Consider the following 26,770-nt stretch of genomic DNA (forward strand, 5'->3'; position numbering starts at 1 on the left):
AGCTCTGGCCAACTGGATCCAGATGACCAGCCCGGACCATCGTGGGCCTCGGGACAGTCGGTTCCCCTCGCACAGCCCAACACTGACCTTCCCCCCTCTGGTAACACCAGCACAGCACCCACCCAGCGGGCCTATACCTCTGTACCCAGGACACGTCAATCAGCTGTGTGTCCACCACTACAGGGAACCCAGGATAACCCACCACCCCAACTACCACAGGGACCTGGGGGCAGTGGTAGTGGGCACACAGTCCAGGGGACGGAGGCACAGGAACACAGGGAAACTGGGAGGGCTGCTGTGCGACAGGGGCCGGACAGGCCAAGGGAACCCACTCTCCACGAGGCCCTCTCCTCCATCATGGGAGCCTACCACCACTCCCAGGAGACGATGGCTACGGTCCTGGCCAAGTTTCAGGAGACCCAGCGCCTGCAGGACGAACAGTATTTGGGCTTCAGGGAGGAGCTCAGAACCATCAGCTCCGCCCTGGGCACCATCGTAGGGGTGCTGAAGGACATACAAAAGACCATGAGGGGCACCGTGGCACTCCAAGGGGCCCCTGACACTAGCCTAGACGATGAACTGCCCACCACCTCCGCTGGCGCTAGTGGACAGGACGCCCCGCCACAGGACCACCACACCAGCACCCCACCCCCTGCAGACGGACAACCACCCCGCAAGCGGTCCCTGAGATCCAGGAACAGGACAGAGCACGATGGCAAGACCCCCGCCAGGAAATGAGACCACCCTGATTGTCATCCCACTGTCCCACTTTGTTACCCTGTCCAGATTGGAACTGCCCCAGCTCCACTTCCTATGCCCACATGGGCAGTGCACCTGTGAGACTAATAGATTGGACTCTGCCATGGACATTTCTCCTCCATCACCCATCACCATTTTGCCATCCCCTCCAATAATTAACACTTCAATAAACACCCTTGAACCACAAAACAATCTGGAGTCAGTCTGTGATTTAGAAAATCTGTATTACCAATTACAGTGACAAAATGGGTTTTCAAATGTAATGCCAACATACCTATGTCACACATCACAAGTCCATGAAGGATGCAAGCAGATGACACACATTGGTAACCACACCTGTGAAACCGTAATGGAAATGTACAACTCAGTTACCAAATACTGATTCTAATTGACAGACAGGATACAGGTAGAAGTGTGAAAGTGAATGTAAAAGTAAAAAAATTGTTCTCACCTGTGTGTCACTGGAAATATTGCTGTATGACTGACTCCCTGTTGTCTATGTCTTCTTCCTCGGCTTCCTCCTCATCACTGTCCACAGGCTCCACAGCTGCCACAACACCGTCATCTGGACCATCCTCCTGCAGAAAAGGCACCTGGCGTCGCAAAGCAAGATTGTGAAGCATACAGCAGGCCATGATGATCTGGCACACCTTCCTTGGTGAGTAGAATAGGGATCCACCGGTCATATGGAGGCACCTGAACCTGGCCTTCAGGAGGCCGAAGGTGCGTTCGATCACCCTCCTAGTCCGCCCATGGGCCTCATTGTAGCGTTCCTCTGCCCTGGACCTGGGATTCCTCACTGGGGTCAATAGCCAAGACAGGTTGGGGTAACCAGAGTCCCCTAATAGCCACACACGGTGCCTCTGGAGTTGACCCATCACATAAGGGATGCTGCTATTCCGCAGGATGTAGGCGTCATGCACAGAGCCAGGGAACATAGCATTTACCTGGGAGATGTACTGGTCTGCCAAACATACCATCTGTACATTCATCGAATGATAACTCTTCCGGTTCCTGTACACCTGTTCACTCCTGCGGGGGGGGCCAGAGCTACATGGGTCCCATCAATGGCACCTATGATGTTAGGGATATGTCCCAGGGCATAGAAGTCACCTTTAACTGTTGCCAAATCCTCCACCTGAGGGAAAACGATGTAGCTCCTAACGTGTTTCAGCAGGGCAGACAACACTCTGGACAACACGTTGGAAAACATAGGCTGGGACATCCCTGATGCCATGGCCACTGTTGTTTGAAATGATCCACTTGCAAGAAAATGGAGCACTGATAGCACCTACACTTCAGGGGGGATTCCTGTGGGATGGCGGATTGGTGAGATCAGGTCTGGCTCAACTGGGTACACAGTTCCTGGATTGTGGCACGGTCAAACCTGCAGGTGATGATCAAATGTCGCTCCTCCATTGTTAACAGGTCCACCAGCGGTCGGTACACCAGAGGATTCCGCCATCTCCTCAAATGTCCCAGCTGACGGTGCCTAAGAAGGACAACAGCGAGCACAGAGTCAACAAATTCTCAGATATGTACCCACAGCAAACAATCACAGCGGGGGGCAGTAAGGGAGGTTCGGAGGAAAAAGAGAGAGGCACTCCTGGTCCCGTGTGTAGGTCTCCCGAGTATAGGTAAATCAACAATAATGTACCCACGGTTCCAAAACATAGAAAGGGTTCTCTTGAAAAGACGGTATACCAGAAAAAAGCAATTTGCTTTAGAGCAAGAGCCCTCACTCACCAGCCGGTGACATGCTTCATCATTGGGCCATGCTCCTCGTCAGGCCGGCACTGCAATGCCTGACGGGCCCCTCAAGGGGGCTCTTTGCCGGAGATCTTTTAAAAGATGGTATTGGCCGGTCAAAATATGAAAAAAGGATTGGTATAAAGAGATGTATAAAAATGTCTAAAGGAAAAAACTGATAATTTATTCAGATGTTAATGCCTCTGACATGATTAAAAACACTGTATAGGGATATGGCAAAATAATGTTTACAATCCCTCAACAAAGAAACATACAGTTCGTAAATCTTGTTGAAAATGGTACGAAGTGGGGTAACACAGAGTTCTTGTGTCACTCAATCAAAAACAGGAGGTCAACATGTTTCTCGCTACTCATAGTCAAAAATTATCTTCTTCAGGACCTAATACGTACCTAATCCTTATAGAAATAAGCTCTAGGATAAGAGTAATTTGTGTTCCCTATTTGGGAAAACAAAAGCCCTCCGAAGTCTAATACTAGGGCCTCATCGGGGTAACATCAGGCTTCTCAAACCACTACGGTTTGGCGTTTCACCGATAATATCGGGTCACCTACAAGCTCAATCTGGCCCCATACCCACAGCTACACAGAACACGACACCAAATACAAAACTCTTCCTGTATGTGTGTTGAGTGTAGGCCTAGGTATGTGTGACGCAGTAGTAAATGAAGCCATGTGGGCCCCTGAAATGGCAGCTGCCTGACCTCTAAACTGGGACAATGGGATGTGAGGTATCTGCGCTGGCGTTGTACACCGTCGCGGTAGGCGGTCGTAGACCGCAGCGCAATGCTGCATTGGTTAACATTGGACCCTATGGGTCCCAGGAGCCAATGATGAAGTGCGCCGGCGGTGATGATACGCACTGCCACGTACGTCACCGCCGCGGACGTGACCGCCATTTTCTATCTGTTCAATCACTCGATACCTGATCTTCGACAGGAGAGGACCTACACTGCAAGTACTGCTGTGACCTCGGTCTGGAAGAGACAATGGCTGCTGCGTCTGGGGAAAGGGCCTTCACTGCTCAGGAGTTGGGGAAGCTCGTGGACGGGGTCCTCCCCCAGTACACGCTACTCTACGGTCCTCCAGACCAACAGGTAAGTACACCGGGAGCACGTTGTATGGGCTATGCTGGGTGGAGAGGGCTGGATGTCAGTAGGAAGGGGGCAGAGTTCTACGACCATGAAGGACTGTGAATGCATGTGCCACATGGCAAGGGTAGGGATGGGGGCCAATCACTTCGACTGTGCAGTTGCTAATGACTTCTCTTCTTCCCCTGTACATGTCATGTAGGTCAGCGCCCACCAGAAGAAGGACATTTGGCGTGCCATCGCCAAGGACGTCCGGACCCTGGGGGTCCGCCAGAGACGGGGCACCCACTGCCGTAAAAGATGGGAGGACATTCACCACTGGAGCAAGAAGATAGCGGAGGCTCAGCTGGGGATGGCCTCCCAACGTGGGAGGGGTGCCCGTCGCACCATGACCCCCCTGATGTTCCGGATCCTGGCGGTGGCCTACGCTGAGTTGGATGGGCACTTGAGGGCATCACAGCAGACACAAGGGGGTGAGTACACTCTCATTCTCATGACTTTGCGCGCAGTGGAGGGGAATGGGTGGGGTAGGAGGGCTGTGGGTTTCCCTAGGCCAGGGCGAATTACGTAAGCTAGGCCCCTTCGTAAGGCATGGCCCTGTGGCCCTCCACCCCACCTCTGTAGAGTGCCAAGTACAGGTATACATACCCCTGTGTCATCTATGTGGACAGATGACACTCATAGCCATGTAGGCCATATCCCAGGAATTGCATCTGTAGAGGCCAAGAGCACGGCGTAGTGCAGGAGGCTGCTGTGCCTGTATTGTCCGCCAACGGTAGTGGTAAGCCATGCACTCAACCTGTCTTTCTTCTGTCGTACCCCCCCCCCTTTTTGTGCTCTCCCTGTTCATTTGTGCATCAGCATCATCAGGCGGAGGTACAGTGGCACCGGAGCACGAGGGAGCTGCATCCCACATGGCCATGGAGAGCCACACCACAGACTCTGAATACACCAGTGGGACGGAGGGCGAGGGGAGCTTCACGTCGGTCACCGGATCAGCAAACAGTGACACGGACTCGTCCGCCTATGGGAGCTCCCTTGTGGTGGCGGCACCATCTGTGCCCCCCACTTCTACAGGTACAGCCGCCACCCCCCCTACCAGCACCGCCCTCCCAGCAGCCCCTCAGCCTTCACTCCGTGCCCGCTCACCCAGGAGGGTGGGCATCACCTTCGCCCCAGGCACCTCAGCCCCTGCCCCTGTCATCTCTGCTGCCCTCAGTGAGGAGGCCATTGACCTCCTCAGGTCACTCACTGTTGGGCAGTCTACCATTGTGAATGCCATCCAGGGTGTAGAAAGGGAGTTGCAACACACTAATGCATTCCTGGAGGGCATTCATTCTGGTCAGGCTGCCCATCATCGAACCCTGCAATCTCTGGCCTCAGCACTGATGGCAGCCATTGTCCCTGTGTCTAGCCTCCCCCCTCCAACTTCCTCCACACAGACCCAATCCCCTGTACCCCAGCCTATCCCAACCACACCATCAGACAAGCATGCACACACCTCAACACACAAAAGTAGCTCAGGCAAACATAGGCACCACACATCCCACAGGCACTCACACAAGCATCACCCACATACAGACACAGCAACATCCACTGCCTCCACTGTGTCCCCCTCCTCGTCGTCTCCCTCCTCCCTCCCAGTGTCGTCTACACTCTCACCTGCATGCACTACATCTACAGGCACTAGGACTCGCACCAGAACACCCAGCACCACACCCCGCTCACCTGCACTCACCACCCCCACTACCATTTACACATCCCCTGTGTCCACTCCCAGTGTGTCTGTGACGCCCCCTCCCAAAGTACACAAACGCGGGCATCCACACACCCAACATCCATCCACCTCACAACAGCCTCCAGTACCTGCACCTGCACCCAAATCATCTAAAGTTACACCTCATACAACCACCTCCTCTTCCTCCACTCCCAGACCCCCTCCAGCTACCCGTCCCAGTGTTCGTCAGAAACTCTTCCTCAGCAACATTGACCTCTTTCCCACCACCCCCACCCCTCCAATTCATAGGACCCGTAGTAGCACCTCAGCCAAAAAAAGTCAGGTACCAGTGGTGCGTGTTAAAGGTGTGTGGAGAGCACCGGCCACCAGGGCTGCCAGTGTGACACGAAGCCAAAGCACTGCCAGTCCACCCCCTGTAAAGCTCCTTAAGTTGGAAAGTGGCCGACGGTAGAGGGTGAAGACTCCTGCCGGCAAAACAGCTCACAAGGGTCCCGGGGGGAGTGCCGAGTCAGTTGTGACTCCTCCCAAGGTGGTGAAGGGGCAGAAGAAGTCTCCAAAGCCTGGTAAGAGCAGCACGGCGGAGAAGGCTGCCATCCTCCCCGCCGGCCTGGACGCCACCGCCAGCACTGTCGTCACTGGTCCGGAGACCACCGCCAGAGTCAGTGCCCTGGAGGGCAGCAGTATCGTCACTGGTCCAGAGACCACCGCCAGAGTCAGTGCCCTGGAGGGCAGCACTGTCGTCACTGGTCCGAAGACCACCACCAGAGTCAGTGCCCTGGAGGGCAGCACTGTTGTCACTGGTCCGGAGACCACCGCCAGAGTCAGTGCCCTGGAGGGCAGCAGTATCGTCACTGGTCCGGAGACCACCACCAGAGTCAGTGCCCTGGAGGGCAGCACTGTTGTCACTGGTCCGGAGACCACTGCCAGAGTCAGTGCCCTGGAGGGCAGCAGTATCATCACTGGTCCGGAGACCACCACCAGAGTCAGTGCCTTGGAGGGCAGCACTGTCTTCACTGGTCCGAAGACCACCGGCAGAGTCAGTGCCCTGGAGGGCAGCAGTATCGTCACTGGTCCGGAGACCACCGCCAGAGTCAGTACCCTGGAGGGCAGCAGTATCGTCACTGGTCCGGAGACCACCGCCAGAGTCAGTGACCTGGAGGACCCCGCCAGCCACAGCCCCGCTGGGCACTGAGAGACCGTCATGCCACACACCGCTGAACAGGTCAGACACAGCAAAGGCAAGCACCGCTGAACAGGGCAAAGACCGCCATGGCAAAGCACCGCTGAACAGGGCAAAGACCGCCATGGTGAAGACTGCTGAACAGGGCAAAGACCGCCATGTCAAAGCACCGCTGAACAGGGCAAAGACCACCATGGCAAAGCACCGCTGAACAGGGCAAAGACCGCCATGGCAAAGCACCGCTGAACAGGGCAAAGACCGCCATGGCAAAGCACCGCTGAACAGGGCAAAGACCGCCATGGTGAAGACCGCTGAACAGGGCAAAGACCGCCAAATCAAGCATCGTTAGCCCATGTGCAGCTGGGACAATGACGGAACTGGTACCGTCATGGGGAGCGTGATGCACTCTGGGCATCATTCCCCCTCCAGAACCAGTGGAGACCTGCATCCACTCCGTCTGTCCTTCACAGGATGAAGCACTCTGGGTACCAGTCCCCCTCCAGAACCAGTGGAGACTGTTATCCACTTGAGAGACTGTGGCTTTGCACTCCCCAGGATGGTACAGTGGGCAACCCACCCACTGTAGAGACTTGAGAGACTGTGGCTTTGCACTACCCAGGATGAAGCAGTGGGCAACCCACCCACTGTAGAGACTTGAGAGACTGTGGCTTTGCACTCCCCAGGATGGTACAGTGGGCAACCCACCCACTGTAGAGACTTGAGAGACTGTGGCTTTGCACTCCCCAGGATACATCAATGGGCATGGAGCCCCGTCGTGGATCTGGCGTGGTGCTGTAATCCGGCTGAGGTGCCCCCCCTTACCTTCCCCCTGAGGTGCCTGTTGTATTTCTATCTGATGCCCCTGCAGTGTTCTCTCCGATTGTGGACAGGTATCTAGTGTGGGCCTCGCCCATGCATTGTGGGCCCAGTGGTCCACGGTCATTGATATGTGCATACCTGCAGTTCTAATCGTGATGTATGATTTTCGATTGTTTTTATATATCTGTATATATTTGGTTACTGTATTTTGATACATTACAATGGTTGAACTAATTTCCTTTTGTCTTTGCATTCTTCCGGGGGGGTTGGGGGTTGTTACTGTGCTGTTTGTAAATGCATTGGTGTGTGTGTTGTAGTGGGTGAGGGTCGGGGTGGGGGTGGGGGTGTTGTGTGTCCGTGACTTTTGCCTCCCCTTCCCCTATGTCGTAGGTGCAGTACTCACCGTTGTCTTCGGCGCCTACGTTGCTGGTGTTCGTAGAGGAGCAGGAAGACAAGCGCAGGGAGTATTTGTAGTTCGGGCTCCATGGTGGCCTCCTTCCTCGTGGAGTATGTTGAGGTGAGCGTTCTCCCATTGCAAAAGCTGTTTCGGCCTTGTTTTTATCCACGGTGAATCCGCCCTGGAAAAGGTGGCGGATTGGCAGGTTGTGATACTGTGGGCGGTACATTGTCTTCCGCCTGTCTGTTGGCGGTGACCGCCACGCTGCTTGTCTGTACCGCCATGACGGTCGGAGTGTTAAAGTGGCTGTCTATGTTGGCGGTTTCCGCCACGGCCATAATTCACTTTTTTTGTCCGCCGGCCTGTTTGCTGTATTACCGCAGCTTTAACACCGTCTGCCAGGGTTGTAATGACCACCATAGTGTGCTGCCCGGAACCTGAGTGAGAATCTGTGTGAAGTAGACCTGTGCCACCGTGTGACACACGATATCGACTTCCATCACATGGTCACCCGGTGAAGAGCCGCTATCACACGGTGGCAGAGAAAACAAGCTGAAAACTGCTGAAAACGGTGGTTTTCAGCTCATTTTTAGAAGCTTTCAACCTCCGATGTGCATCAATGGGTGTGAAAACACCCAAGGACATTGGCAAGAGACTCAGCAAACTTTTGTTTCTTTTTTAGAGGCGGGGACCTGGGGCTGGGTTGGGGGCAAAAGTGCCTTTTAGGTGCTTCTCTGCACTAGGCCTCGCCCCCTTGGAGGGTCCGCCCCCTCCTCACATGGTGTGATTATTGTTGAAGTTGGGAGGTTTCCCAATCCATTTAATTTTATTTATGGATTCCCTTTGATAGAGTTAAAAATATATCAAAGTGCGGATAGTCTCTGGGGCTTTATCTCCCTACATCTCTATGTCAGTCAACCTGTTTCGGTCGGTATTTTATATCCAAAATGGGTAGACGGTCTTTATCAGGACCTACAGGTCCCTTTTCTATTTCAGGTAAGGAGAGGACTAGAGCAGTGAACAAGAAAGTCATGTCTTTCAGGTTGGCATCATCTGCCCCACGACCCTGGAATATTTCATCATAACGTTAAAGTCCAAGACAATTTTTATTAGAATAAAGAATTGTATAGTAAATAGTCTATTCATTTGAGTTGGCCTGGACCAGCCAAGAACCTCAAAAACGTCATGTTATCTGCTGTATGGATGTTTTCCAGAAAGTGTACAGTGACTTTAGTCATGCTTTCCCTACACCAGGCATTACTTCTGTGCTCTGATATTCTGGTTGTCAATAGCCTCCTCTAGAAAGTTGAATGGGCATCAGATAAACTAATGAATGTTCTCAAGTTTCATGTGGTATGTTGGTTTAGGAGCCAAGGATATTTTAGGTCTATATCGATAGTTTTAGTTGTATATGTGAGATGACAGACACTGCACCCCCACACCGGAAGTGTTCCTTCTTTGGCGAAAGCCCCCAGAATGTTGGTTCTGAGGAATCCCACACTTTCCTGTGGTCTATGTGGACAAGTATGTTTAATGTTGGCACACTTTTGGAGGGAGAACATGAGTTTTTTAGGTACAATTTGTAAAACTGAAGATTTCCCTGAGTAAATTAGACACCGCCCAGTATGTGGTCAGACAAGTATACATCATTGTGTGTAAAATGATGGGATTTTTGTAGAAGGTAGTGGCAATGTCAGATTTTTCATCAAATCTTTTTGTGTGGTACATGTGGCCCATACTTTACAGATTCTTTGTATGCGTGTATATATGTGTTTGTGTGTGAGTGAAGCTTGCACTGCCAATGCACCTGTTGCATGTTTGAGGGACACGTGTATGCTGTTTCCCACACACTTGTTCTGTATGTGTATGCATAGCTTGTACTGCTGAACATGCTGTACCAGTTTTGTGATGCAGAAAGGTGTATGTTAATGTGCATACTCTACCTGGTGTGTGTCTGTGTGTGGCTAGGTGCGTGTGTGAAAGTTGTACTGCTGCACACGCTGTGACTGTTTTTTAAGGTAAACGTATTTCTATTGTATCTTTTGACTGCGTGTATGTGTATGTAGTTTGCACTGCTACTGCTCATACTGTACGTGTTATACGTGTGTGTGTGTCGAACTGTTTCGACTCGTATTTTAACTGGTGCGTACAGGTGCAACGCTTGCACTGCTGCTTCTCATACTGTATCTGATGTGTGTGTGTGTGTGTGAGACGCTTGCACTGCTGCTTCTCATACTCTACCTGGGGCGTGTGTGTGACGCTTGCACTGCTCCTTCTCATGCTCTAGCTGGTGCCTGTGACGCTTGCACTACTGCGTCTCATACTGTACGTGGTGCATGAGTGTGTGACCCTTGCACTGCCGCTTCCATACGTTACCGGGTGTGTGTGAGACGCTTGCACTGCTGCTTCTCATACTGTACCTGATGTGTGTGTGTGTGTGTGACGCTTGCACTGCTGCTTCTCATACTGTACCTGGTGCGTGTGTGTGTCGCTTGCACTGCTGCTTTTCATACTTTACCTGGTGCATGTGTGTGTATGACGCTTGCACTGCTGCTTCTTCTACTGTACCTGGTGTGTGTGTGTGTGTAACGCTTGCACTGCTGCATCTCATACTGTGCCAGGTGTGTGTGTGTGAGGTGCTTGCACTGCTGCTTCTCATACTGTACGTGGTGCGTGAGTGTGTGATGCTTGCACTGCTGCTTCCATACGTTACCGGGTGTATGTGAGACGCTTGCACTGCTGTTTCTCATACTGTACCTGATGTGTGTGTGTGTGATGCTTACACTGCTGCTTCTCATACTGTACCTGGTGCGTGTGTGTGACACTTGCACTGCTGCTTTTCATACTGTACCTGCTGCGTGTGTGTCACCTGCACTACTGCTTCTCATACTGTACCTGGTGTGTGTGCTTAATGCTTGTGCTGCTGCTTTTCATACCGTACCTGGTGTGTGTGACGCTTGCACTGCTCCTTCTCATACTGTACCTGGTGCACGTGTGTGATGCTTGCACTGCTGCTTCTCATACTTTACCTGGTGTGTGTGTATGTGAGGTGCTTCCACTGCTGTTTCTCATACTGTACCTGGTGTGTGTGTGGGGGAGATGCTTGCACTCCTGCTTCTCATACTCTACCTGGTGCGTGTGTGTGACGCTTGCACCGCTGCTTCTCATACTGTCCTGGTGTGTGTGTGTGGGAGATGCTTGCACTCGTGCTTCTCATACTGTGCCTGGTGCGTGTGTGTGACGCTTGCACTGCTGCTTCTCATACTGTACCTGGTGCGTGTGTGTGGTGTTTCCACTCCTGCTTCTCATACTGTACCTGGTGTGTGTGTGACGCTTGCACTGCTGCTTCTTATACTGTACCTGGTGTGTGTGAGATGCTTGCACTCCTGCTTCTCATACTGTAACTGGTGTGTGTGTGTGTATGACGCTTGCACTGCTGCTTCTTCTACTGTACCTGGTGTGTGTGTGTAATGCTTGCACTGCTGCATCTCATACTGTGCCAGGTGTGTGTGTGACGCTTGCACTGCTGCTTCTCATACTGTCCTGGTACGTGTGTGTGACGCTTGCATTGCTGCTTCTCATACTGTACCTGGTTTGTGTGTGTGTGTGTGTGTGTGTGTGTGAGGTGCTTGCACTGCTGCTTCTCATACTGTACGTGGTGCATGAGTGTGTGACGCTTGCACTGCTGCTTCCATACGTTACCGGGTGTGTGTGAGACACTTGCACTGCTGCTTCTCATACTGTACCTGATGTGTGTGTGTGTGTGATGCTTGCACTGCTGCTTTTCATACTCTACCTGGTGCGTGTGTGTGTGTCGCTTGCACTGCTGCTTTTCATACTTTACCTCGTGCGTGTGTGTGTATGACGCTTGCACTGCTGCTTCTTCTACTGTACCTGGTGTGTGTGTGTGTAACGCTTGCACTGCTGCGTCTCATACTGTGCCAGGTGTGTGTGTGTGTGACGCTTGCACCGCTGCTTCTCATACTGTCCTGGTACGTGTGTGTGACGCTTGCATTGCTGCTTCTCATACTGTACCTGGTGTGTGTGTGTGTGTGTGTGTGTGTGTGAGGTGCTTGCACTGCTGCTTCTCATACTGTAAGTGGTGAGTGAGTGTGTGACGCTTGCACTGCTGCTTCCATACGTTACCGGGTGTGTGTGAGACTCTTGCACTGCTGTTTCTCATACTGTACCTGATGTGTGTGTGTGTGTGATGCTTGCACTGCTGCTTCTCATACTGTACCTGGTGCGTGTGTGTGACGCACGCACTGCTGCTTTTCATACTGTACCTGGTGCGTGTGTGTCGCCTGCACTACTGCTTCTCATACTGTACCTGGTGTGTGTGCTTGATGCTTGTGCTGCTGCTTTTCATACCGCACCTGGTGTGTGTGACGCTTGCACTGCTCCTTCTCATACTGTACCTGGTGCACGTGTGTGATGCTTGCACTGCTGCTTCTCATACTTTACCGGGTGTGTGTGTGTATGTGAGGTGCTTCCACTGCTGTTTCTCATACTGTACCTGGTGTGTGTGTGTGGGAGATGCTTGCAATCCTGCTTCTCATACTCTACTTGGTGCGTGTGTGTGATGCTTGCGCTGCTGCTTCTCATACTGTACCAAGTGCGGTGTGTGTGACCCTTACACTCCTGCTTCTCATACTGTACCTGGTGTGTGTGTGTATGGGAGATGCTTGCACTCCTGCTTCTCATACTCTACCTGGTGCGCGTGTGTGATGCTTGCACTGCTGCTTCTCATACTGTACCTGGTGCGTGTGCATGTGTGATGCATGTACTGCTGCATCTCATACTGTACCTGGTGCGTGTGCATGTGTGATGCCTGCACTGCTGCTTTTCATTCTGTAGCTGGTGTGTGTGTGTGTGAGATGCTTGCACTCCTGCTTCTTATACTGTACCTGGTGCGTGTGTGTCGCCTGCACTGCTGCTTCTCATACTGTACCTGGTGCACGTGTGTGATGCTTGCACTGCTGCTTCTCATACTATACCTGGTGCACGTGTGTGATGCTTGCACTGCTGCTTCTCATACCTTACCTAGTGAGTGTGTGTATGTGAGGTGCTTCCACTGCTGCTTCTCATACTGTAGCTGGTGTGTGTGTGTGGGAGATGCTTGCATTGCTGCTTCAAATACTGTACCTGGTGCGTGTGTGTGTGTGATGCTTGCATTGCTGCTTCTCATACTGTACCTGGTGCCTGTGTGTGATGCTTGAACTGCTGCTTCTTATTCTGTCCCTGGTGCATGTGATACTTGCACTGCTGCTTCTCATACTGTACCTGGTTTGTGTGTTTGACGCTTGCACTGCTGCTTCTCATACTGTACCTGGTGCGTGTGTGCTTGCACTGCTGCTTCTCATGCTGACCTGGTGCATGTGTGTGTTATGCTTGCGCTGCTGCTTCTCATACTGTACCTGGTGCATGTGTGTGATGCTTGCGATGCTGATTCTCAGACTGTACTTGGTGTGTGTGACGCATGCAGTGCTGCTTCTCATACTGTACCTGGTGTGTGTGTGTGTGTGTGTGCAACACTTGCACTGCTGCTTCTCATACTGTACCTGGTGTGTGTGCATGTATGATGCATGTACTGCTGCTTCTCATAGTGTACCTGGTGTGTACGTGTGTGTGATGTCTGCACTGCTGCTTCTGATACTGTAGCTGGTGTGTGTGCTTGAGATGCTTGCACTGCTGCTTCTCATACTGTTCCTGGTGCCTGTGTGTGATGCTTGCACTGCTGCTTCTCATACTGTACCTGGTGAACGTGACGCTTGCACTGCTGCTTCTCATACTGTACCTGGTGCATGTGATGCTTGCACTGCTGCTTATCATACTGTCATGGTATTTGTGTGTGTGTGATGCTTGCACTGCTGCTTCTTATACTGTACCTGGTGCGTGTGTGTGTGATGCTTGCACTGCTGCTTCTCATACTGTACCTGGTGCATGTGTGAGGTGCTTGCACTGCTGCTTCTCATACTGTACGTGGTGCATGTGTGATGCTTGCAGTGCTGTTTCTCATACTGTACCTGGTGCGTGTGTGATGCTTGCACTGCTGTTTCTCATACTGTACCTCCCACAGGGAATCCTTTTTTCGGCCTTCCCCGCTTGAGCTGGTCAGATAGCAGGAGGGCAGAATCCTGTCTGAGAGGCCGCAGCCGCGTGGGCTGCCTGCAGACCCTGGAAGACTGGTAGGAGCAATACTGGAGGGTCCTCTAAGGAGCACCCAGAGTGCATGGAGTCATGCCACCAATACTGACATCAGTATTGGGGTATGATTCCAACATGTTTGATAACAAACATGCCTAGGATTGGAGTTACCATTACGTAGCTGGACCTCAGGTGGTGATCTGTGGCCAGTACACAGCTAAACTGGCCTCCCCGCACTTACAAAGTCCAGGGAGTTGGAACTAGATTGCATAGGGGCACCTCTGTTCATGCAGGGGTGCCCACACACACACAGTGACCTGCAACCTGCTGGTGTGTGTGTGTGTGTGATGCTTGTGCTGCTCCTTCTCATACACTTTCTAGTGCATGTGTGTGTGAAGCTTGCACTGCTGCTTCTCATACTCTACCTGCTGCATGTGTGTGATGCTTGCGCTGCTCCTTCTCATACTGTACCTGGTGTGTGAGTGATACTTGCGCTGCTCCTTCTCATACTGTACCTGGTGTGTGTGTGATGCTTGCACTGCTGCTTTTCATATTGTACCTGGTGTGTGTGTGTGTGAAGCTTTCACTGCTGCTTCTCATACTGTACCTGGTGTGTGTGTGATGCTTGCACTTCTCCTTCTCATACTGTCCTGGTGCATGTGTGTGATGCTTGCACTGCTGCTTCTCATACTGTACCTGGTGCGTGTGACGCTTGCACTGCTGTTTCTCATACTATACCTGGTGCGTGTGCATGTGTGTGCTTGCATTGCTGCTTCTCATACTGTACCTGGTGCATGTGCGATACTTGCACTGCTGCTTGTCATACTGTACCTGGTGCATGTGTATGTATGTGAGGCGCTTGCACTGCTGCTTCTCATACTGTTCTTGGTGTGCATGTGTGTGCTTGCATTGCTGCTTCTCATACTGTACCTGGTGCGTGTGTGACGCTTGCAGTGCTGCTTCTCATACTGTACCTGGTGCGTGTGGCGCTTGCATTGCTGCTTCTCAGACTGTACCTAGTGCATGTGTGATGCTTGCACTGCTGCTTCTCATACTGTACCTGGTGCGTGTGTGTGTGACGCTTTCGCTGCTGCTTCCCATACTGTACCTGGAGCGTGTGTGTGGGTGTGTGTGTGGGACGCTTGAGTTGCTGCTTCTCATAATGTACTTGGTGCATGTGTGATGCTTGCACTGCTGCTTCTCATACTGTACCTGGTGGGTGTGTGTGACTCTTGCACTGCTGCTTCTCATACTGAACTTGGTGCATGTGTGTGATGCTTGCATTGCTGCTTCTCATACTGTACCTGGTACGTGTGTGTGTGAGACACTTTCCCTGCTGTTTCTCATATTGTACCTGGTGCGTGTTTGTAATGCTTTTGCTGCTGCTTCTTATACTGTACATGGTTTGTGAATGTGAGAGACTTGCACTGCTGCTTCTCATACTGTGCCCTGTGTGTGTGTGCGGTTGAGACACTTGCACTCCTGCTTCTCATACTGTACCTGGTGTGTGTGAGACACTTGCACTGCTGCTTCTCATACTGTACCTCATGTGTGTGTGCGTGTGAGAGACTTGCACTGCTGCTTCTTATACTGTACCTGGTGTGTGTGTGACGCTTGCACTGCTGCTTCTCATACTGTACCTGGTGTGTGTGTGACGCTTGCACTGCTGCTTCTCATACTGTACCTGGTGTGTGTGAGACGCTTGCACTGCTGCTTCTCATACTGTACCTCGTGTGTGTAAGCGTGTGAGAGACTTGCACTGCTGCTTCTCATACTGTACCTGGTGTGTGTGTGTGTGACGCTTGCACTGCTGCTTCTCATACTGTACCTGGTGTGTGTGACGCTTGCACTCCTGCTTCTCATACTGTACCTGGTGTGTGTGAGACACTTGCACTGCTGCTTCTCATACTGTACCTGGTGCGTGTGACGCTTGCACTGCTGCTTCTCATACTGTACCTGGTGTGAGTGTGACGCTTGCACTGCTGCTTCTCATACTGTACCTGGTGTGTGTGAGACGCTTGCACTCCTGCTTCTCATACTGTACCTCGTGTGTGTAAGCGTGTGAGAGACTTGCACTGCTGCTTCTTATACTGTACCTGGTGTGTGTGTGACGCTTGCACTGCTGCTTCTTATACTGTACCTGGTGTGTGTGTGACGCTTGCACTGCTGCTTCTTATACTGTACCTGGTGTGTGTGTGACGCTTGCACTGCTGCTTCTCATACTGTACCTGGTGTGTGTGAGACGCTTGCACTGCTGCTTCTCATACTGTACCTCGTGTGTGTAAGCGTGTGAGAGACTTGCACTGCTGCTTCTCATACTGTACCTGGTGTGTGTGTGACGCTTGCACTGCTGCTTCTCATACTGTACCTGGTGTGTGTGTGATGCTTGCACTCCTGCTTCTCATACTGTACCTGGTGTGTGTGAGACACTTGCACTGCTGCTTCTCATACTGTACCTGGTGCGTGTGACGCTTGCACTGCTGCTTCTCATACTGTACCTGGTGTGAGTGTGACGCTTGCACTGCTGCTTCTTATACTGTACCTGGTGTGTGTGTGACGCTTGCACTGCTGCTTCTCATACTGTACCTCGTGTGTGTAAGCGTGTGAGAGACTTGCACTGCTGCTTCTCATACTGTACCTCGTGTGTGTAAGCGTGTGAGAGACTTGCACTGCTGCTTCTCATACTGTACCTGGTGCGTGTGACGCTTGCACTGCTGCTTCTCATACTGTACCTGGTGTGTGTGACGCTTGCACTGCTGCTTCTCATACTGTACCTGATGCGTGTGACGCTTGCACTGCTGCTTCTCATACTGTACCTGGTGTGTGTGAGACGCTTGCACTGCTGCTTCTCATACTGTACCTCGTGTGTGTAAGCGTGTGAGAGACTTGCACTGCTGCTTCTCATACTGTACCTGGTGTGTGTGTGACGCTTGCACTGCTGCTTCTCATACTGTACCTCGTGTGTGTAAGCGTGTGAGACGCTTGCACTGCTGCTTCTCATACTGTACCTCGTGTGTGTAAGCGTGTGAGAGACTTGCACTGCTGCTTCTCATACTGTACCTGGTGCGTGTGACGCTTGCACTGCTGCTTCTCATACTGTACCTGGTGTGTGTGAGACGCTTGCACTGCTGCTTCTCATACTGTACCTCGTGTGTGTAAGCGTGTGAGAGACTTGCACTGCTGCTTCTCATACTGTACCTGGTGTGTGTGTGACGCTTGCGCTGCTGCTTCTCATATTGTACCTGGTGTATGTGAGACGCTTGCCCTGCTGATTCCCATACTGTACCTGGTGCATGTGTGACGCTTGCCCTGCTGATTCCCATACTGTACCTGGTGCATGTGTGACGCTTTGCACTGCTTCTGCTCAACCTGTACGTATTGATTTTGTTACGTTATGTTATGTTAGTTGACTTATAAAGCGCATGGCTACCCGAAGGCCTCACAGCGCTAAAGGACAACAACTATGACTATGAGGGAGAAACGGCTAGATCTAAAACAGCCAGGTTTTGAGTGCCTTTCGGAAATTACGTTCATGGCTGGCTAATCGGAGCCGGAGGGGAAGGGAGTTCCACAGTTTAGCCCCCAGGTATGCCATCGTGGCACCGCCCCATCTGGCTTTTTTGACTTTAGGTAATGTGGCCAGTGCTGCTGATGCAGACCTAAGGTCTCTGGTGGGCTTATAAAAGGTGGCCAAGTCTTCAACAAAGGAGGACCACTATTATATAATGACCTGTGAATAACGCATAAACTTTTGAATTTTATACGCTGTTCCACTGGAAGCCAATGAAGAGATGCAAGGGCCGGCTTCATCGTGGTATGCCTTGGAATATCTAGTAAGAGGCGGGCCGCGGCATTCTGAACCACCTGTAATTTCATTTTCACATATTTGGGGGAGCCAAAAAACAGTCTGTTGCCATAATCAAGTAAGGACATGATATTTGCCTGAATAATAAGCCTTTTCGCAAGGGATGGGAGTATTACAAGCACCTTCCTTAAGAGTCTTTATAATTCAAAGCACGAGGCAGACATTTTCTTGGCATGATGTTCTGGCATAAGTTGGGGGTCTAACCAAACTTCTAAGATTTTAATGTACTTCTTGGGGGAGGGATTCCCCCAGTGAGCTAGTGAGCAGGAGATTCTTACCCGGACCCAGGTGGTGGCCCAAAATCATTATTTCTGTTTTGTCCCCGTTTAGTTGGAGCATGCTATCTATCATCCATCCTGATACTGCCTGTAGGCATGAGGACAGTGAAAATCCCTCCGACACTGAGTTTGTGGAGAATGTGACCACTAACTGGGTATCGTCTGTATACGAAACAAGTGAAGTCCAAAAGATTCCACCAGCTCAGCCAGTGGGGCCATGTATAAATTGAATAGCGTAGGGCTGAGCGAGGAACCCTGTGGCACCCCACAGCTCCAATTAAGCATGTCGGAAAAGTATGATCGGTCAAGAACCTGGAACGATCTGTCCTCGAGAAACGAGGTAAGCTAACTAAGTGCTAGACCCTCAGTTCCAATCTCCTTCATCCTATGGCCAAGCACATGGTGATCTACTGCATCAAAAGCAGCACTCAAGTCGAGAAGTATAACAGCCGTTATGTGACCCTGATACACCCGCCTTCTCGCCTCTTCCGTGACGGCTATTAATGCTGATTCGGTGCTGTGGAGGGGCCTGAACCCCATCTGAGTCAGATGAAGGATATTGTTATCCTCTAAAAAGATAGATAATTGGGTATTAACATATTTATCCAGTATTTTAGATGGAGCGGGAAGTAATGATATGGGTCTATAGTTTTTTTAGTTCAGTGGCATCCAGGTTAGATGTATTTAGCAAGGGTTTGACTGTGGCATGTTTCCACTGTCTAGGGACAATACCCCTGGACAGTGAAGAGTTCAATAATTCAGTCAGAACAGGGACAAGAACGGGAGCCCCAAGAGCTAATACAGAAGGAGGAGCCGGGTCAAGTGGAGAACTTGACTTCAGAGAGGTAAGGAGAGAAGTAACCTGATCCCGTGAGAGAGGGGTAAAATGTGAGATAGTGGCTACCAGTGCTGAATTTGTAAATAAAAACGTGCCGGTGCTCGAAGCCCTCCTCTTAAGCACGCAGCTGCTGCAATTAAATGTGGGAACAGGGAATACTGAGGCAGCCTAATCTTCAAGCCATCTCTAGCCTCTTTAATCCATTTAAAGCTACTCCCTGTCCCTTCAGCTCACTCTTGCAGCTTTCTGCTTTCTCCCTCTGTGACGCTTTTTCGTTTTTCTCTTCCTCTGTCTTTCCCATATGTGTCTTTTGCTCGCAGCTAATGCTTGAAGCAGAAGAATAAGCATTGGCCCTCAGAAATAAGTGCCGGTGCTCCGCACCGGAAGAAAACAAGCATAAATTAAGCACTAGTGACTACACAATTAAGAGGATGGTTAGCCTGGAGTTCTGATTTGGCCTTACTCTTCGACAAGTTCGAATAAATATCACTGATTTTCTGTTGAAAAAACCTGGCCAGATTGTTACTGTGCTCTTCCGAGACTTCAATTGAGTCCCCGTGTAGAGGAGACTGAAGAATTTCTTTGAGCACCTGAAAGACCTCTTTAGAGGAGCCAGAGGCCTGTTCAATTCTGCGAGCAAAGTATGCGCTTTGCGCTGATTTAATTTCAGCGTGATAAAGTCTGATCGCCCTCCTGTATTCATCCCTTGCTGCAGGGTCATAGGATTTTCCCCACCTTCTTGGCGGCCGCAACCTACCCGGCGGCCAAAACAGCGTGTGTACACTAGCACCCTAGCAGGTGAGGGGCGAGAAGGAAGGGAGCACCCAAAGTAAGGTTTACACTGCTGCAGCTGACTGGCCACTGAGCACGGGCCAAGTCAGCTGACAGGCACAGTGAGGTCTATAAAATATTAAACCCAACTAAAATATTAAGAACCACAAGGCATAAAAAGGCTTTAAAAATATGCATCAAGTAGCGCGATTCACCAACCTAGCCTAGTTGAGTGTGAAGTTTTTGCTGCTGCTGCTAGTACTGTACCTGGTGTGTGTGTGAGCATGTTTGGGAAGCTTGCACTGCTACTGCCTGTGCTGCACATGTTGTATGTGTGTGAGGGGGGCGTGCATTGCCAGTGCATTACATCTCCTGATAGTGTGAGGGACGCATGCACCCTGCTGCTGCCCACGTGCAGCACTCTTGTGTGAGTGTAGCTTGAACTGCTTGCACCCTCAGATGACCTCAGCAGCACAAGGCAGAGGAGATGATGCTCAGGGCTGGACCTGGGAATCCCTCGTACTTCACTAGTCGGACCATTCAAAGAGACCACCTGAGTGAGACACAGGAGCTGTTTCAGATCACACGAGAGGTGAACTCTCGAAAGAAGAGATGATAACTAAAGACCTACAAACATTGTCAAGGCCAGTAGGTCTGGCTTTAAAGGAATGCTGTATGATAATGTGAAGCATTACAAGGAGATAGCATGGGAATGAATATGTATTTGTGTGGAAGCAGAGAAATGTGGACTAAAATTAGTGTAGGTTAAAAAGTCAGGTGACAGTTGCACTATCAAGCCAGTCCTAAAAATCCATGTAGGTTAATGATTGCCCTCCCCCCACTCCCGGCTGTGCTGCTTCCAGAGAAAACACTGTAAATTATCTCATTATCTTAGACACATTAATAGCTCTACAATATCATGTGAGTGCCCCTGAACACTTAGGCAGCTGAATAAATAAACAAAACGATCCTACCTATATCAAAGACAAGCACTTTTTTGTGGAAGCACACAACTTCTACCCAATTAAAACGTATTCTTGAATTTCAACATGTGGGCGGACCGAAGCCCTTCTGCTGGTGATCCTAACATAATAGTCTGGCAACATAATTGTCACACCAGACCATAACAGCGGACTGGCCATCTTTGTGACATCAGCAATCTAGGCTGCATTTTGTTTAAAGGGTCAAAGGTCAACGCAGTGTCTTCTCAATGTTGATCATCTTTTACACTGCAGTGTCGGATCAGGAAGTAGAATGTTTTATTGTACAAACATCGTGACATCTGCACAATCTCATAAACTAAGCAAATTCAATGCGACCAAATGACTACATGTTACCAGGAACCATGATCTGGTCCGGGACCTTCAGTCGTTACAAAAAGCACTGCATTCTGGTACTTGTAGTCTTGGTTCATCTCAACTCTTTGATCTAAATTTCTAGCTATCGGTGGTTTGTAGGGGAAAGGATGGCCTGGCGTAAAGTCTTCCTGAAGTCATGGAGGCATCTGGTAATCTTAACCCCCAGAAACCGGAAGAGGAAGTGAACGGGTCTGCGTACTCTGGGCCTTGGCCGGAACCATATAAAGTCATCGATATATGGGTGCTGTGCTTGGCTCTAGTTTTAACACTGACAGGTTAAACACTGCCATGCATGCAACATTTTAGAAGAGGAAAGTGGGAGATTTAAAAAGATAATCAGGAGTCTGCAATTCTCCAGTTGACTTTTATGGAAGCAGAGGCAATGTCAGGCGGGAGACAATCAAAACAAAGTAATTTTTGGCCTCAGAAATCGTGAGTCTCCCGCATGAATCGGGTCTATTGGTCTGTATGCACTGCCGAGGCATTGTTTTGGTTTTTTAGCCTCTTCATGGTACTTCAGGGTTTGCTGGGTTTGCAGACAGAATTGATGAGTAATTAATGATTAATGGGTCCACATTTCTCTACCCTTTGTTATCCCAAAGTGAATGCTGTCATCAACAGTTCTTCATTTTTTTCAGGATGTGGATGGAGGTGACCCCCTGGACAGCTCCACACCTGCCAAGTATCCCAGGTCCATGCGTCTCCAGTACAGGTTTTGTCTTTGAATTCTGGGACTTGTAGTCTTGTTTAATCCATTATAAAGCAGGTCTACAAGTTGCAGAATTCAAAGAAAAAAATCTAGACTGAAGCAGCACATCACACATGGACCTGGGAAACTTGTCAGCTATGCAGCTTTGTAACTTTACAGATATCTAATTAGTACATGTAATTAGTACATACAACTCGGAGGAGTGTGCAGCAGGGCCGTCTCTGAAAGTGGTTTCTTTGTGGTGCACAAGAGACTAGCTACAACAGGCAATCACGAAGATTGTGTGCACCTGTGTGCATTTCTGAATATATATTTATGTACTTTTATACACACGTGAATAGTCATATTCAAACATTATAGACAAACCACACAGCTCTGATATCCCTGCAATTTAAAATGCGTTCTATAATGTGAACAAATTCGCCAGTTAAGTTTACTCAACTAACTATATCTTGTGTCCTTCATGCACTTCTTATGACTTCACATGTTACATGACTCATGACATGTTAAACGGCATCATTGATGACCTCAAAAGCCACGCATGAGGGGGATGCAAGTCAGAGATAGTTAAATAATCTGCTGTAACTGGTGAATTTCTATGCTTTTTGTTTTTTAAACATTAGTTGTCTCACTTCATCACCTAACTATAACATCACTTTAATATTTGTTTTTTCAGTGAACAGTTTTTTTAAATTCAAGTTAAGAACTTCTTTACCTAGGTACAAAGTCACTTTAACATTTGTTTTTGTCAGTGAATTTCTGTCTTGTTTATATCATATTCTATATGTAGCATGTGTAATTGCTTCCTGAAGAGGGGAGCCCTCACTACACATGGCATATGGGCATATGCAGAGGGGAGTTGGGCACAAAGGGGCTGATTACGAGGTTGGCGGACGGAAACATCCATCCGCCAAGCTCCCAACAAGGAGGTCGTCGTGGTGCTGGCGACCTCCCCACCGGCCCCATTACAACTTTCCCACTGGGCTGACTGGTGGAAATTAAGGTTTCTGCTGGTCAGCCGAGTGGGAAATGTGTGGCGGAAATGCTGCTGCACGCAGAGGGCACCAGCACCCTTGAAACGCACTGTCTGCAAAGCATTTCAAAGGTGCTGGGGAGGGTCACCCCTGCACTGCCCATGCCGTGGGCAGTACAGGGGTCCCCTGTGTCCCCCTGCACTTGCTCTCCGCCATCCATTTTGTGGTGATGGAGCCGCCATGAAAAGGCTGGCGGAGAACAAGTTTGTAATCAGCAGGACGGCTCTGAGTTCACCGCCGCCCTGGCTAATTACCACCTGCAACGCTGTCAGCCAGTTGGGATCCAGGATCCTGGCGGGGACGGCGGTAGGTTGGCTGGTCTGCCTGCCAACCTCGTAATGTGGCGGTCAAACCGCAATGGCCACAGCGGTGTCACCGCCACTGCGAGTCTGGTGGTCCTAGGACCACTAATCGGTGTCTGTGCCCAGCTCTGTGCAATCACCCAACCTGACCCCCTCTTTACACAACCTCTTGTTGTGTAAAGGCAGGTTGGGATGCAGAATTCTACCTCTGAATATAATTTTTGTGTGTTAATTTTTACACATTTTGTTTTTTTTAAACGGCATTTTTAATTATTTCTACTATTTTCCAAGTTTGTATTTTTCATCTTTTTAAATGTTTGTCATGTGAAATGTCTTTTTTTACAAGTGTTTGTGTTTCTTCCTTACGGGACCTTGCCTGGCCAATGAGTCCTTTACTTCCTTTTCCAGATCCTGTGTTACTTCTGCAGGACTCAGGGGTTAAGTTGTGTTTACTATGAAGGGGTAATTTTATTTTAAAGTTTAGCCTAGGGGTTTCCTGAAGGATCTAAATAACCAGTATTTTTTTGTAGTTCTTATTAAAATGTGTGCGTGTTTTAGGAGTCGTGGTACCACAATACCTAAAAATGGTACCGGGCTACCTGTGACTCACAGTAAAAGCATGTCTGATTGGCTAAAATGACTTTATTGAAACATTTTAAAGGAAATCCCACCCCATTACACTCAGGGATTTGGCACCTGGGTGTATCAACTTCTTGTACAATGCTCTGCCTATTTTTGTAGGACTACTCTATTTTTTGGCATCTTTACTAAGTAAAAATTAAAATGGCGTGTGGAGTAGAGCAGAGACCAAATGAAGAGCCTCAGGAGCAAGAGAAGTAGCCAAGAACCTCACTAGCAACCATCGCCCTGCAGATTATTTTTGGGCAGATGGAGAGACAAAAGAGCTACTTAAAGAGATTACATACAGTTTATGCCACAAAGAGTTTGGTACTGGGAGGTAGTACTCTTTCGGAACGTCTGGAATGAAAAAGCACCTGAACAGAAAGAATCACCTGAATGTGGCAAAGTGTAGACGCAAAGGATGTGGCATAAGGGCCAGAGCTGCCGAATTTGAAACTGTGCAACCACGTTCGAGTCTCGGCGGTGTCCCCACATCCCTTGATTCTGGGAAAATCACTTAATCTCCCCTGTACCTACCAAAAATGTAATGTGTCCCTGTGTGACGTAACTGGTGCTAATGTAAAGCGCTCCAATACCTTTGGGTCGAGTCAGCACTACAGTATATAAAACCACAACAAGATGGGAATTGGTCGCCTTCTGCTGCAGGCCTGCCGGCACAACCTGATGACAATGTGCAACCAGAAGTAGTTGCCTCAGAGGAAGAGGTCAACCCATTGTATAATAACAGAGGGTTTCACTGTACCAAGAGCTGTAAAGTAATATCTATTGGCGAGCAGAGCCCTGCAGCAAGGGATAACCAGGTCTCTGCATGTCAACCTCGCAGCAAAAATTAATGCTTTTAAGTTTAGATGCCCTCATTTTTTTACCTGAATTCCCCCCCAAAATTTAAAATTACAGAAAAATAAAAATGCTTTTAGAAATCAACAAAAAAGGTCCCTGTATTAACCACCTTTGTGGGTTAAAAATTAGCAACAATGTATGTTGTTTGATATGTCTCTGTCTTAATGTTAACGTGTAGTTCTATATTTTCAAATGGAATGTATTATTCTTTGGAACAAAGTGGTGCAGCGTACAAGCATGGTGCAGTGGGTGACATCAAAGCCAGTCACTCAGTCACAACTTTATTTCGGCAATAAGCCATAAAAAGCAAGATGGTGCGGTGCACAAACTGATCAAACTCAACACAAGAGTAAACATCATAACCTCCAGGATACGGTATTGTGTTTTTTCTTACGCCTAGTACTGGCGGACATTTGACTGCCATGAACTAAAGAGAATATCCTTGCACCATAGTGAAAGTGTGTGCATTGTGTTAGGCACACGTGTTTGTACTGGAAGGGAACCTTTCTGGTACAGTAACAATGCTTTAACAATTTTCCAGCTTTGTATGTTTACAGTAGAATGAAGCACACACCCAAAGTTGGTAATGTGTGTAGACATAAAAGCTTTTCTCCTTCATATGCTTGCATTCAAGAGATGTGATGTTTTGAAGCTTTGAGCCAAATAAAGCCCTGTGTGTACACGTTAGTGCATAAGGATCTGCACCAAATCATGATGTCCATTGAAAACGAAATTCCTGCACAACACTTTCCACTTTGTTTATTTTTAGGTAACTAACACAAACCATGTAGAAAATGTTAATAGATATGAGTGTACCACAAAAGAGATGCAAACCAGCAGAACATGTTTATTTGGGATCTATTTTCCACTGGAAAACCCAGCAACGAATCCCTGGAGCGGCCAATCCCTGCTGCGCACGACCTTTGGACATGCGCTGCGCCCATCCCCTGGGAGCCCAACTGTGTGCAGTGGGGGTTGGCTTCCGTGCCAATCCAAGCTCTGAGCTCAAAACCCCAGTATCAACCAAACCCACCCTATGCATGGCCTTCAGCTGTGCGCAGCATAGGTTCAGCACAGCACCTGCGCCCTCTTGCCCCTGTCCGGCCAACCCCTGCAGCGCACGACCTTTGGACATGCGCTGCGCCCATCCCGCGGGAGCCCAACTGTGTGCAGTGGGGGTTGGCTTCCGGGCCTAGCCAGATCTGAGCTCAAAACCCCAGTATCAACCAAACCCACCCTATGCATGGCCTTCAACTGTGCGCAGCGTAGGTTCAGCTCAGCGCCTGCGCCCTCCTGCCCCTGTTCGGCCAACCCCTGCAGCGCACGACCTTTGGACATGCGCTGCGCCCATCCCCCGGGAGCCCAACTGTGTGCAGTGGGGGTTGTCTTCCGGGCCTAGCCAGGATCTGAGCTCAAAACCCCAGTATCAACCAAACCCACCCTATGCATGGCCTTCGGCTGTGCGCAGCGTGGGTTCAGCTCAGCGCCTGCAACCTACTGGCCCTGTCCGGCCAACCCCTGCAGTGCACGACCTTTGGACATGCGCTGCGCCCATCCCCCGGGAGCCCAACTGTGTGCAGTGGGGGTTGGCTTCCGGGCCTAGCCAGGATCTGAGCTCAAAACCCCAGTATCAACCAAACCCACCCTATGCATGGCCTTCAGCTGTGCGCAGCGTGGGTTCAGCTCAGCGCCTGCAACCTACTGGCCCTGTCCGGCCAACCCCTGCAGCGCACGACCTTTGGACATGCTCTGCACCCATCCCCCGGGAGCCCAACTGTGTGCAGTGGGGGTTGGCTTCCGGGCCTAGCCAGGATCTGAGCTCAAAACCCCAGTATCAACCAAACCCACACTATGAGGGTCATTCTGACCCTGGCGGCCGGTGGCCGCCAGGGCCACCGACCACGGGAGCACTGCCAACAGGCTGGCGGTGCTGCAACGAGCATTCTGACCGCGGCGGTTCAGCCGCGGTCAGAAGCGGAAAGTCAGCGGCCTCCCGCCGACTTTCCGCTGCTCGTGTGAATCCTCCATGGCTGCGGAGCGCGCTCCGCAGCCATGAGGATTCCGACCCCCCCTACCGCCATCCTGTTCATGGCGGGAAAGCCGCCATGAACAGGATGGCGGTAGGGGGGGTCACGGGGCCCCTGAGGGCCCCTGCCGTGCCCATGCCAGTGGCATGGGCACGGCAGGGGCCCCCGTAAGAGGGCCCCGCAAAGTATTTCAGTGTCTGCATTGCAG

This window comes from Pleurodeles waltl, chromosome 9 (assembly GCF_031143425.1).
Source record: "Pleurodeles waltl isolate 20211129_DDA chromosome 9, aPleWal1.hap1.20221129, whole genome shotgun sequence".
Classification (NCBI taxonomy): Eukaryota; Metazoa; Chordata; class Amphibia; order Caudata; family Salamandridae; genus Pleurodeles; species Pleurodeles waltl.